The 14,810-nt window shown below is 40.8% G+C and overlaps 1 pseudogene; it reads left to right on the plus strand.

Annotated features, from left to right (window-relative positions):
* The first annotated feature begins 10,745 nt into the window (after positions 1-10,745).
* LOC141516301 (mRNA turnover protein 4 homolog) lies at positions 10,746-11,489 on the plus strand (annotated as a pseudogene).
* Positions 11,490-14,810: the final 3,321 nt, after the last annotated feature.

Below are 14,810 nucleotides of genomic sequence, written 5' to 3' on the forward strand. Positions count from 1 at the left end.
GCGGCTCGGGCGGCCCGCGCCGCGCCGCGCGCCCCGCCTCCCCGCGCCGCCGCACTGCGCAGGCGCGCCCGCCGCGAGGCCGCGCGCCCGGAGGGGGCCCGAGCCGGAGGCGCGGCGGGGGAGGGGACGGGGAGCCCGGCCGACCTGGGCCCGCGCGAGGACTAGCGGCGACCCCCGCCCGGCGGCCCATTGGCCGGCGCGCTGACGTCGGCGCGGCGGGGGCGGGCGCGGCCCGAGCCGCCCTCCAATCGGCCTCGCCCGCTCTTGTCACGGCGCACAGAGCCCTCCGATTGGCCCTGCCGCGCCGGAGCCCCCTGACCCCTAGTCCGGAACCGTGTCGTGGGGACGCGGGAGAAGCGCTGCCGCCCTCCCGGCCCGAGCTCGGATGAATGGACTCCTCGGGCCGGCCGGGCCTAGCACCCGGGACAGGAGACAGGACACCGGCCGTGGAGCCATGACACAGGACAACGGGCAGCATCCCCGCCGCGCGGGGGTCCGGGCGACCACTGTGGACGGCCCAAAAAGGGGAAAGACCTCGCTCGGGACATCCCTGCAGTGTTTCTGAGCACCTCGGGCGCCGTTATTTCATTACTTCATTAATAAAGGGGAGATGAGGACAAGGAGATGCATCGAATGTTATGTATTTGTAGTTAAACTTAAGCTAGATGCATAACTATGTAAAATGTCTATATATATGCCAAAATACACCTGTTGTATATATATATAAACAACCATTTGCAAACTTTAAAGCACTCTTATAAATCACTATTATCATTATTTATGGTAGTGTTTACCTTAAGGTTTCAACTGATAAACATGAGAACTGAGGACCGTTCATACACGAGGAGCAAAAGCCAGTGAACTTAGATCAGGAGACTGGAAAATTAAACTGGATCAATATTTATTACTCCTTGACTAACTCTACAAGGAGAGTGAAAAACAAGGTCTGTACATGCTTGACAAGGCTCTTTATTTTTGTAATGTTAGTGGGGAAATTCTTCATACTAGATAGAGATTGTTTTTTGGAACAATGTAATTTTTTTTTAGGTTTTTGCAAGGCAATGACTTGCCCAAGGCCACACCGCTAAATAACTATTAAGTGTCTGAGGTCAGATTTGAACCCAGGGACTCCTGAGTCCAGGGCCAGTGCCACCTAGCCACCCAGAACAATGTAATTTTTGATTTTTAGGTTTTTGCAAGGCAGGCAAATAGGGTTAAGTGGCTTGCCCAAAGGTAGGCAATTATTAAGTAAGTGAGGTCGGATTTGAATGCAGATACTCCTGACTCCAGGGCCTGCGCTGTATCCACTGTACCACCTAGCTGCCCCCCCCCCCCCCAGAACAATGTAATTTCAATGCTAATTTACTTCAATCCCATTTGAATAAGTATACGTTATTCTGGTTAAATATTCACTTTCCCTACCCTCTGATAGGACCCATCACAGACACTGTGGTGCAATGGAAACAACATTGAATTCAGAGTCAGAAAACTGGACATTCAGTTCTGGTTTTGATACTTGCTGTTTCACCTTGAGCAAATCACTTTACCTCAATTTCTTCATCTATAAAATGGGTATATCTGCTCTAACTCACATGGTTATTGAGAGGATTAGTGAAAATATGGATATGAAAGCATTTGGTAATTATAAAATGATCATTTCATGACTTTATGAAATAAGTTGCAGGCTACATTTCAGCTTTTTTATCATTATTACTTAGTATGAATTAAACACTCACAGGACCATCCACATATCCTATCATTGCCCTCAGTCCACTTAAGAGGGCAGCACTGAAAGCAGAATTAGCTAAAGTCCCAACTGTCCTGAATTCTTGTCCAGAACATAAATTTCATCAATTGATGAGCCCACACTTGTATGGCAGAAAGATTCATAGCTAAAATCTAAAGTTATTCCAATCGGGCTGTACCCAGAAAATAGGCTAATCACAGGGTGTGAAAGGCTGTGGGTGTTTGGGAGGACATCCAATCTCTCAAATTTATTTCCTTTAAGAACTTCACCCCATTTCATGCAGGTCCCAATAGGGAGTTGGCTATGATGTGAATTCTTCTTTATGGATCCATATGGGAATAACTCCCTATCTCAACCACTTTAAAAGGGACGGAGGGCTGTCCCCAGCCAGAGGTTTTAGTCAATTTACCTGAATAGAAACAAAAGTCCTCAGAGAACCTCCCAACCTATGGCCCTCTCCTGTGGAAACCATCTCAGCCCTGCCTCCTTTAGATCATACCCTCAGGAGCCACTGCTCTGCTGACTCATCAGATATCTGTTTGAACTTCTCTTGCAACCCCTCCAGTTCCTTGGTGAAGAAGACCTGCCCAGCCCCTGCTCCCATAGGGAAGGGAATCACCTTCCTGCTGGAAGCAGCTATATGAAAATTCTGGGGAATTTCTGCCACCATGGAAATTCCTAAGTGTCTCCTTCGTATTCATTACCCCTTTCTCATAGCTTCAGTCTCATTGGAACTGTAATCTCTGGAAACAACCTCGGGGTCAACAATTACATGGTAAATTCCAGTCCCATTAGGAAAGCATCCCTGCATTTACATGGACAGTAGCTCCATTTTCCTCCCTCTTGGCTTTCATTGCCCAGTCCCTAAAGACTGAAACCTCTCTCAAACTGTTGAAATGAATGAACCAGTTCCCTTTCTTTCAGACAGTCAGTGAACAAACTATCTTCTGTGTGCAGATACTGTGCTAAACCTCGGGTCCTTACTCTCAAGGATCTCTCAATCACCAAACAACACATAAACACTTTTTACAGAAGATATATACCTGTACCAGACAGATTTGGTGGAAACCAACTGAGGGAAGGAGGGGTTGAAAAAGGCTCTTTGTAGAAGATGGAATTTTATCTGGAATGTGAAGAAAGTCGGAATTTGGGAAATGGAGATGAAGAGGGAGAGAATTCCAGGTATGAAGAACAGCCTGTGAAAATGCTCCTGGTCAATCAGATTGCAGAGTATGCTGAAGGTGAAAGGTTTAGAAAGACGGGAAAAGTAGGAGAGGGCAGTGTTGAAGAGCTTTGAAGATCAAATAGGATTTATTAGTTATGGGCAGCTAGGTGGTGGGGTGGATAAGGAACCAGCCCTGAAATCAGGAGGGCCTGAGTTCAAATCCAACCTCAGATACTTGACTTACTAGCTGTGAGATTCTGAGCAAGTCACTTAACCCTGATTGCCCTGCATCCAGTCATCTCCAGTTGTCCTGATTCCTATCTGGCCATTGGACCCAGATGGCTCTAGAGGAGAAAATGAGGCTGGTGACTTAGCCCAGCCCTACCCTGCCTCACTCAAATCCAATTAGTGTGTTTGTCATGACATCACCTCCCTGATATCATGATCTTCTTTAAGAACAAAGAACAAACAACATAATCATTAAAGAGGAGGATGACATAGAGGCTTGTCTTTTAGGAAGTTCAGTCTTATTATTCTGTCAGACCACCTTTAATTGATTTTTCTTTCTCATGACTTTTCTCCTTTGTACTTTTATTTTTTAAAATTAATATTTTATTTGTCCAAATACAGGTTATGAAAATTTTTTCAACATTCATCCATGTGTATATGTATATTTTTAAGTTACAAAATTTCCTTTTTACCCTCCCTTCCCCCTCCCTCCCCTCCATGGTGAACAGTCAAATTAACTTTGCACATGCATATTTTTGATGAACATGTTTAGAGATTAGTCACTTTTGGTATGAGGAATTAGGATTAAGGGAAAGAGATACATAAGAGATTATTTTTATAAAGTGTTAATCATATTCTGAAGAGGTTTTTTTTGTTTTGTTTTGTTTTGTTTTTCTTCCTCTGGATGGGGATAACATTGTCCATAGCCGGTCTAATACAGTTGTCCTAGCTCTCTGAACTGCTGAAAGGAGCTGCTTCCATCAAGGTTGATCATCTCACAATATTATTGTTATTGTCAGACTATCTTCTGTAAGATGATTGACAACAACTAGAGAATGCTGGTCTTAGAGCTTTCTTTACTGTCCTTCCTCTAATCACCCAGCACCCTCAGTGCTAATTGCCCAGGGTGAGATGGAGACTGTTCCCTGTCCCATTGAGAGGCCTCCCATATGTGAGCAGAAGGGCTCTTGTGCCTCGGTTCCCTACGTATCTGGTCACCTGGCTATCTGGACCTTGTGCCCTCAAACAGGAGGGGAGCCACAAGGCCATCTCATCTCAGCCATGACGAGGCCCTAATGCCAACACCCTCGAAGTTCGTTTTCACCCAAGACAGTTAACAACAGAAGGTTTAACAAATGTGGATGTACAATACTCACTTGATTGTTCACCACTGAAGGGAGGGCGGAAGGAAATTTTTTAACTTAAAAATATGCATACTCATGTGGATGAATGTTGAAAAACTTTCATAACATGTAATTGGAAAAATAAAACATCAATTCAAAAAAAAATAGAAGGTTTATTTGTCTGAAACAGTGAGGCTATTGCATCAAGGATATGGTATTTCTCTCCCATAGATTTTCTTTCTCTATGGAAATATATTTGAGGTGGAGTAAATCCTGTGGTCTTCTGACATCTAGAGTGACCTTAACTCCACGTAGGTGGGACTTTAAAATTTAAGTGACCAAGGAGTCCAATGGGGGGGAGTCATGGGACAGTTGTTTCTTTTTAGGGAAAACTAATTCCTGTTTCAGAAAAGAATGGACACTCTACTCCCATTTAAGGTGTTACTCTATTACTGAAGTACCACTGCAATGTCCACAGGGGCTGGAGTGCAATAATATTCACTATTCCATACCCAGGTGTGCTTGACTGAGTCAAAACCAAGATCTCACCACTTTTCTCTCCAGAAAGTCACAGCTAGCAAAGCCATGCTAGAAGTTTGGGTGTTTTTTTTTTAAACAGCAGCACCCAACCTCTTTGCCTCTGTTACCTCTGTCACAAGGGAATAACCAAAGGACCACTCAGGATTTACCGTGACACTAAAGTACAAGACTTTTCTTGGGTCCCATATTGCCAGAAGCAGCAAATGTGTCATCCTTATATAAACTGATGCAAAGTGAAATGAGCAGAACCATGAGGACCCTGTACCCAGTAGCAGCAATATTGTATGATGATCAACTGTGAATGATTTAGTTATTGTCAGCAATATGATTCAATTCATAGGATTCAAGACAGTTTCAAAGACCTCATGATGAAAAATGCTATCCACCTCCAAAGACAGAACTGATGGGGTCTGAATGCAAATCAAAGCGTATTTTTTTTTTACTCATCATTTTTCTTCTTTTTTTGTCTCTTTTCTTTTACAACCTAATATGGTTTTGCATCACATGTACAATCTATTTCAAATTGTTTGCCCTCTCAATGGAGGAGGAGAGGGAAAGACTTTTAACTTGAAATTTAAAGTTAAATATTAGTTTTTACGTGGAAATGGAAAAATAAAATGTTAAATAAATACTTTTTTAAAAAAGCTTGTCATCCCCCAAAGGTCATTGGAGTCAATTCAAGTTCCCTGCATTATATTTAAGTTCTAATTCATTAATATTAGCAATGATATTAATATTAACAATTAATATTAACAATATGCTAAGTGGCATAGTCGATAGAGCACCAGCCCTGGAGTCAGGAGGACCTGAGTTCAAATCTGATATCAGATACTTAATAATTAACCTAGCTGTGTGACCTTGGGCAAGTCACTTAACCCCATTGCCTTTCCAAAACAAACAAAAATAAAACAAAAATAAAGCAAGTACAAAAACAATGATTAAAGGACTTTGGCAAGTGAGGAATTGTGCAGAACATCTACTATACCTGAGCCTATACCTTCTCTGAGGGGAAGAAACCGGTCTCTGGATTATTGTACAATGAGCCTAATGCATTGAGAAGAATTCAGTGAATATTATTTAGCATTTTGGAGCTAAAACATTATTTTACATTACCCATTATACTTTGAAGATGTCTTCTTAAAAGAACAGAAAATATACTGGGAATTATTGAATATTCAACTGAGTAATCTGGTTGAAACAGAAAGACAGAATCTTACTTGCCTCTTGAAAGTTTGCAGAAGGTCATGTTCTGATATATGGAATAATTCTGATGTTTCTCATATTAGATGGAACAGTTGACTTTTGTGCAGATTTTGAATATTTGAATTTCTTTTAGGGTTTATTTTTATTTTGCAAGGCAAATGGGGTTAAGTGGCTTGCCCAAGGCCACACAGCTAGGTAATTATTAAGTGTCTGAGATCTGATTTGAACTCAGGTCCTCCTGACTCCAGGGCCAGTGTTCTATCCACTGCACCACCTAGCTGCCCCAAATATTTGAATTTCTATAAGTACAATGTAGAATATGATAACCTTAATGTGCTCTGTGCCATTCAGATCAAATCTGGAATGTTGTATTCAATCCTAGATGAGTAACATTTACATTACAATACAAACTAAAGCATATCCAGAAGGGCCTTCCAGGATAGAAAGATATGTAAAACCACATCATATGGAGAATGGTTATTTGGATTGGAGAAGAAATTTAGGGGGGGACATGACCAGTGACTTCATATATGTCTGTCTATCTATCTATCTATCTATCTATCTATCTATCTATCTATCTATCCATCTATATATGTATGTGTATATAGTGAGATAAGGATAGGCAGGGATTATGTTTATTCTGCTTGACTCTTGTTTAATGAGTAAAAGTTTCAGGGGGATATTTCAGTTCAGGCTATCAAAGAATTTCCTAAAATATAGTGCCATCTGAAAATAGAACTGGGTCAACTCATGAAGTGGTCTTAGAGTCCCATCACTAAAGATGTCCAAGCCAAGTTTTGACAACCATTTGTCCTAAATGTTGTAAAAGGTACAGGGTTGAATTAGATGAACCTTCCATTCTATTATTGCTTCTTGTCCCTCATTCTTGAAAAGGACCAATGACTTCACAAGCATGATGTCTTGACTTTCAAGTGAGTTGGCTTAAGATTCATCACCCTTGTTCTCTCCTTCAGAGTCCAGTGGCAAGACAAAGGTCAAGATGATAATTTTATGATTATATGCAAAAGAAGTACTAATCTAATTCCAAGTCTTTGTGAGGTATCAAGAGTTCAGTGTGAAATGGGAAGCAGTGTAATATTGAATAATCTAAGACTGCTTTAAGGTTATGGAAAAAATTAACTAGATCCATCTCTTTCCTCCTACCTATTCCCCCTTTCTCATTTCTTCTAATTGCCTGACTTTATAGATCATAGATGAGAGACTATGAAAGAGATTTCTTCTATAAGATATAAGATCATGAGTATTTATTTTCCTTATTCTTTATAGTCTGAACCAAAGTGAGTTAGCAGGTTCTATTTTGAACTGAAATGCTATGAGTCACATGATTAGAAAAAGCAAATTCTGTCAGGGAATGTAGGAGTAGAAAATACTAAAAGCAGACAGCATAATCCATCTGAATCTAAATTATTATGATCTTTTATTAAAGACTTAGATCAGGAAAATATTGCCTTATCATGTGGTACAGTTAGCAGCTTCTCTCACTGCAATTTGATTTTTGTTTTTGGTTTCAGATAAAGTTTGGAGTTTCATAAGGAGGAAGTCAAGGATAGGGAAAACTCTGAGTCATGAAGTAGGAGATGCTGACTTGGACATTTTAGGCTAGTTACCACAAGTACTTTGCTTTAGGGTTTGCCACTCCTTTACCAACCAGTTTTTAATATGGAACCAAATGCCAAAATAATTTCTGATCTTATCAATAAACCAGCATTTTGTTATTAAGGAAAATTTGGCAACATGCATATTGAGGAAGAAGGGAATGTGCCTTTATATGGGACCTACCTTATACCAGGAACTATATTGCAAATATTAACTCATTTGACCCTCACCCTGACCCTATGAGGTAGGTACTGTTATTATCCTTGAAGAAACTGAGACAAACAGATGAAATGACCTAATCTGGCCTATTGATTTCACCTTTGCTACATCTCTCCACATACCCCTTTTCTTCCCTAACACTGCCACCACTCTAGTATAGACCCTGATCACCTCACAACTGGACTATTATAAAAGCTTACTGAATGGACTACCTGGTTCAGTCTCTCTCTTCCCCAATCCAATCCAGCTTGCAATCACTGGAGTGATTTTCCTAAAGCATATTACCCCAGTACTCAAATTCTAATGGCTCCCTACTATCGTCTCTAGGATCAAATACAAAAAATACTTTAGCATTCAAATCCTTCATAACTTAGCCCCAACTGATGACTTTGGTTTCCTTATACCCCATCATCTGACTCTTCAATGAAGATAATCCATCTCTAGACTCCAAATATTTTCTCTGATTGATCCCCATACTGGAACATTCTCCCTCTTCCATTCTTATCTACTGCCCTCTCTGCCTTCCCATAACTCTCATCTAAAATCCCTTCTCTTTTCTGAAGATTCATTCAGCCTCCTCCTTATTACTATATCCTAGGACTTGGTACTCTTAAGATATATATCCTCACCCTTCCATAAGCACAAAATTGAAAGAATGCTATATCAGAGGGAGAAAATAAGGTTCATTTCTCTAGCTTTACAGATTATAGGGCTTCTGTGATAGGATTTATCTAGTTTTTTTTAATTGGAAAATAGCAATAAAGTTCTACTCATTTGTAAAATTAGGAGAATTGAGGTTCAGTAACATTAAACGACTAGCCTAAGATCACATGGGTAACAAATAGCAGAGCCTTAGGATTTCTAATTATGAATCCAGTACTCTGGAACTTGGAAATAATTCCCCTTTCAAATCAACAATTAGCAATCGAGTGACTACTGTATATGAGGCATTCTGGTTTGTGCCAAGTAAGATGAACTCGCTTAACTACATGGGTGGTCAAGGATTGAAGAATGACTAAACAAATTGTGGTACAGGAATATTATTGTACTGTAAGAAATTATAGTATGGAGACTTCAGAAACATGGGAAGATTTATCTGATTTGAGAGTGAAATTAAACAGAACTAGGAAAACAAAAATGTAAATTGAAAGAACAGTGAAAACTGTGAGTATAATTACCAAGATTAGAAGAAAGTTAAGAAAATGCACCTTCTTCCCTTAGAGCTATGGAAAGATTACTGCATATACTGTCAGAAGAAGTCAGTGAATGGTTAGTTTTGCTGAACTGTTTTTGTTTTTTTTATTCTTTTCATCTTTACGACAAAAGAAAATTTACTGGGAAGAGGTAGGGAAAAGGATTAAATTCATAAATATAATGGTAGAGCAAAAGTCATCAATTTTTAAAAATGAAAAAAAGTACAGCCCTTGCTCTCTTATCTTTTCCAATAAGGCAAGGTACAAATAATTGAACAGAATGTTAAAATCATAAGAGAAGTACATAGTTTTAAGGATATTCCAAAGTGGGAGGTCCCACACCTTCAATCAGGAAAATCTTCATGAAGGGAAGATTCAAGGAAACACAAGATATGTTTAGAGGATAATAAATAGCCCATTCAGACTGGAATACTGAGCACATTAGAAAATAATGGAAAGCAATAATAGAAAGGTAAGTTGCAGCCATATTGTTGAGGAATTTTGAATGTAAGGAGTTTGGGAATAGTAGGCACTTAATTATTTGCTGAATTATTTAGCAGGCTATGATGAGCCACTGAAACTTCTTGAGCAAGGGTCTCATATGATAAAGGCTGCAATTTAAGTTTGGTCTAGCAAGTATATTTTAGGAGACAGAATAGCTAGATGAAGGCCTGAATGAAGCTAGTGGTGATAAAATGGAATTATAGTAGCTAGAAGCTGTGGGGCTTGATAGTGGATTGGAACGGGGTAGGAGGGCAGGCAGGAAGAAGTTAAAAAATGACTCCAAGGTTTGAGACTTGAGAAACAAGAACAGGTTTCAAAACAGAAAAAGGGAAGGAATGAAGTTTGGTTTCAAAAGTGAAAATGGAGTTTGGTTTTAGATGCTTTGAGTATAAAATGTTATTAAAGCATCCAAATGGAGATATTAACAAGCAATTAGAAATGTGGATCCTTGTAGCTATGTGGCCTTGGGCAACCACTTAACTACATTTGCCTTGCAAAAACCTAAAAAAAATGTGGATCCTGTTGACTGATATGAAGAAAAGTTTAGACCAGAGATGTAGATATGAGAACCATCTAGTAATATCTGAAGTCATGTTCACTAAAGAAGAGACTATATAGACTAGAAAAGACCCACAGACGGAACATAAATGGGCATAGGTATGGGGAAGGAACAAGAAAAGCAAGCAGTGAATGACAGACTCCAAAGGCAGTCTTAAAATCTTTGAAGTGTGTCATCTTGGAAGGAAGTCATGCTCTAACACAAAATGCCCCTTGCTGCCAAGGGGAATGAGACCAAGTTGGACAATGAAGATGGGATACTCTTCCTATTACTTTGGTTTTTTTTGCTTGTAAATCAATTACTGTGAGCCTGGTTATATAATACTAAATTCTAGAGTAGGATGAATTGCTAATAGACTTGAGAAACAAAATCATGAGAAGAAAGGAATATAGATACCCTAGTTGATGAGGAAGATAACTTGTCTATACAATTTGACTACTAAATTTAGAATCCAGACATAGGAAGGAACAGCTAGTGAAAATGCTCAGAGCTGGGAGATGAAAGTCTTGTGGCTAGGGACAGCAGGGAGGTCAGTATCACTAGATTGTGGACTGACTATATCAAATTGTAAGAAGATTGTGAACATAAAAGGGGCCAGGTTATGAAAGGCTTTAAAAGTCAAACAGGGAGTCCACACGTGCAGGCAGCATCATGCCCAAGTCCAAACTTGACAAGAAAGTTTCCTTAACAAAGACCGCCAAGAAGGGCGTAGAACTCAAACAAAACCTGATAGAAGAGCTTCGAAAATGTGTGGACATCTACAAATACATTTTCATTTTCTCAGTGGCAAACATGAGGAACAGCAAACTGAAGGATATCAGGAGTGCCTGGAAGCACAGCCGGATTTTCTTTGGCAAGAACAAAGTTATGATGGTGGCTTTGGGTCGAGGGCCTTCTGATGAATATAGGGACAATCTGCACCAGGTCAGCAAGAAGCTGAGGGGTGAGGTCGGTCTCTTGTTTACCAACAGAACAAAGAAGGAAGTAAATGAGTGGTTCAATAAGTATTCAGAGATGGATTATGCCCGGGCTGGTAACAAAGCGACTTTCAACGTCAGTCTGGATGCGGGACCCCTGGAGCAGTTCCCCCCACTCAATGGAGCCTCAGGTGAGGCAGCTTGGTCTGCCCACTGCTCTCAAGAAAGGTGTGGTGAACTTGATCTCGGACTATCAAGTGTGTAAAGAGGGCGACGTGCTGACCCCTGAGCAGGCCCGAGTCCCGAAGCTGTTTGGGTTCGAAATGGCAGAGTTTAGGGTTAACATCAAATACCTGTGGCAAGCGGAGTCAGGGAAGTTTGAGCATCTTGGGGAGGACACAGAGGAGGACAAGGATGACGATGGTGACAATAGCTCCTCAAAGGAATCTGAAGACTCAGAGGATGATGACTGACTGGGGACAGCCTGGCCAGGAGCCCTGCAAGGTGCAGGGCTTCACCCAGGCGAGCCTCTCAGAGCAGCTGCCTCCCTTCTCCAAGGAAAGAGACTTTTTGTGCAAGACTCTCAGAAGGGAGAGGTGCAGACCACATGGGACTATGTTTTTATATAGAATAAAGCATTATCTGTGGAGTGGGTGCACCTGGGCTCTCCCTGGGGACAGTGGGAAGAACGTGGCTCCTTGCTGCCAGGGCTAGCGGAGACCCTAACTATCTGCCCACTTCTCTCTAACTTCAAGCCTGGAGGTTCCAGAGTAACAGAGGTTAGTTACGGTCCTTGTGCTTCTCTATGTCACTCACTTTCTCCTGCTCCATCTTCCTCCATGATAGCAAATGGCAAAGTTGGGATTTTAGATGATGCAACCTCTAGAGAAAGCCCCTAGTACCTCTGTAGTGAAGTGGTCAGACTCAGGGAGGACAAAGGGGTGGAGTGCTAGGGTCCTGAGAGAGGGGCCAGTGCTCCATGGTTCAGGGTGAGACAACCTGGATTGGGCTGCGTATAAGGTAGAGGCAAGGAGCTCCAGGCTTGGCTATGTGCTATGACAGGGACCATGGCTCCATTTTGGCTGCCTCCCACAATGCTAATTATTCATAGAGCAATTTTTGAAGGTTTACAGAATATTCTCCTCCAGGCATCCCTCTGACGTGGGTGCAATGAGTGTTGTCCCCGTTTCACAGATGAGGAAACTGAAATTGACTTGCCTATGTCCATGACGGGGAGGATTCAAACCTAAGTCTTAACTCCAAAATCCAGTGTTCGTCCATTGTGCCATGCTCTTTCTTACAACTCCAGAGGCATAACACCTGGTAGCTTCTTGGTACCAGCAATGACAGGGCACCAGATGACCTGCTGGGGATACAGTCCCTGGGCTCAGTATTATCTAGGGGGTCTTCCCTATTTCTGTGACCGCTTAGGCTGTGTCCAGTGAAGACCACAGACCCTTTCTCAGAATATTTTTCAATGTTTAAAATTGCCAACATCACAAAGGAAACCAACCGGACAGAAATAGTTATCTATTTTTAGACAGGTTAGGAACCTCCAGTCTAGGCATAGGTTGTCCCTTTTTCCTTTCTCAGTCCCCCTTTAATGCCTCCCCTCCTGACCCGGTCTTGTTCCTACACTGTTGATCGCATAATTTACCCCCTTAGACTGGGAGCTCCTTGAGGGCAAGACTTTTGCCTTTCTACCCTCTACCCCTATTACCTGCACATAGTTGGAGCTTAATAAATGCTTGTTGGCTGTCAAAAAAAAAAGTCAAACAGGGTTTTCTATTTTTTTTCTAGAGGTAATATAGAGCTGCCAGAGTTTATTGACAGCTGAGTGGAAGAAGAATTATAGAGAGGGAAGACTTGAGGTGGAGAGACCAATCAGAAGCTGTTGGAGTAATGAAGCCTGAAGTGATGAGGGCCTATATTGGTGTGGCAGTTGTGTCTGTCTCTCTAAGAGGATGCTATAAGCGTCTTTTTGAAGATAGAATTGACAGGACTTGGCAACAAATTGAATATGTACAAGATGAGAGTGAAGAACTGAAGATGAAGTCCAGGTAACTGGGAGAATGGTGGTGCCCTTGACAGCAATAGGAATGTTCAGAAGAGATGATAGTTTGGGGGGAAGGTAGGAGTTCAAATAGCGATGGCATGCTTTGGGCTTCTGAAGTTGGGATATATAAAACTACTAGAGAGGCGAGTTGTTTATTTACTTTTTTTAAAGGTTTTATTTGAGTTTTACAATTTTTTCCCTAATCTTACTTCCCTCCCCCCACCCCCCACAGAAGGCAATTTGCCAGTCTTTACATTGTTTACATGATATACATTGATCCAAATTGAATGTGATGAGAGAGAAATCATATCCTTAAGGAGGAAACATGAAGTATAAGAGATAGCAAGATCAGACAATATATTTTTTTTTTCTAAATTAAAGGTAATAGTCCTAGGTCTTTGTTCAAACTCCACAGTTCTTTCTCTGGATACAGATGGTATTCTCCATAGCAGACAGCCCCAAATTGTCCCTGATTGGAATGAGCAAGTCCATCAAGGTTGATCATCACCCCCATGTTGCTGTTAGGGTGTACAGTGTTTTTCTGGTTCTGCTCATCTCATGAGTTGTTTATTTTCAGACTTCATATGAAGAAAAGAACTGTTCAGTTAACTTTGTGATTCTCATCTTTAAGCACAACAGTTTTCTACCAAGGAGACTAAAAAAATTCTTCAATTTGACAAAGCTTTTTATGCTTTCAAAGCTCTACATAGCCAGTGGTTAGAAAGCTGATCTGTCAGGAAACTGGGTCTGAGTCCTCATACATGCTGGCTGGCACTAGCCTTAATTCTCTTAAGGCTATGTTAGAGAAGGCACAGATCTGAACCTGTTTGGAGTTTCCTCATATTATAAACAGGATGCATATACATATGTGTGTATGTATATGCATATAGGAATAACAGGTTCAGTCCCTATTCCCATCCATATAACAAAGCAATTTGTTGCCTGAGCAAAAGGCAGGAGACACATAACGATTCTGGCCCCAAGGCCTTGAGACAAAGGAGGTGGTCCAACATTGGGGCTCCATTCCAAAGAAACCATTATCTTTATTTAGTTAATATCAAGTTTGGGTTTTAGAATCATATATCTTACTCCTTATTTATGAAGAAACTGAGGCACAGATAGTTAAGTGACTTGCAAGGTCACATAAGTAACAAAGAGCTGAATTAAGATTCAAAGTTAGACCTCCTCCTGTTTTTAACTCCACTCTTTCTTCAGTACTGTGCTATCTTCCCTAAGGAAAAACCTTGCAAGGCAACATATGACAGACACTGTGTGTGGATTTTGAATTCATATTTCTGGAATGAATATAATTTTTAATAATTATTCTTCTGGAAGGCAGAGAAGATGATCACTGAGAAGATAATTGGGCAAGGTTCTGAAAGTGGCAGGAAAAAAATGGTAAGAAGAGGCAGATAGCTTAGCTTTTGATTAAAAAAAGACTTTTTTCCCCCTACAGAGATGTTTTTGAGGTGGAGAAAGAATGACACCCAAGATTTTATGGAATTCACATGCCAAAAAGTCAAGGTCAAAGTCAGGAGTCTTAAGAGATTAGGTTCAAAGATCAAAAGTAATATTGTTCGTTTTTTTTTTTAAAGTTGAAAGGAGTCATAAGATCTAGGCCCAGGCTAAAAAAAGGAGAAAAGTTCTCTTTGGTAAACATAACTGATCTTTAACTCACTGAAAAGAAAATGCTATTTTTCTACCCATTTTCTTTCAATTATCTGTTCCAAATATACCT

The sequence above is a fragment of the Macrotis lagotis genome, chromosome 3 (assembly GCF_037893015.1).
Source record: "Macrotis lagotis isolate mMagLag1 chromosome 3, bilby.v1.9.chrom.fasta, whole genome shotgun sequence".
NCBI lineage: Eukaryota > Metazoa > Chordata > Mammalia > Peramelemorphia > Peramelidae > Macrotis > Macrotis lagotis.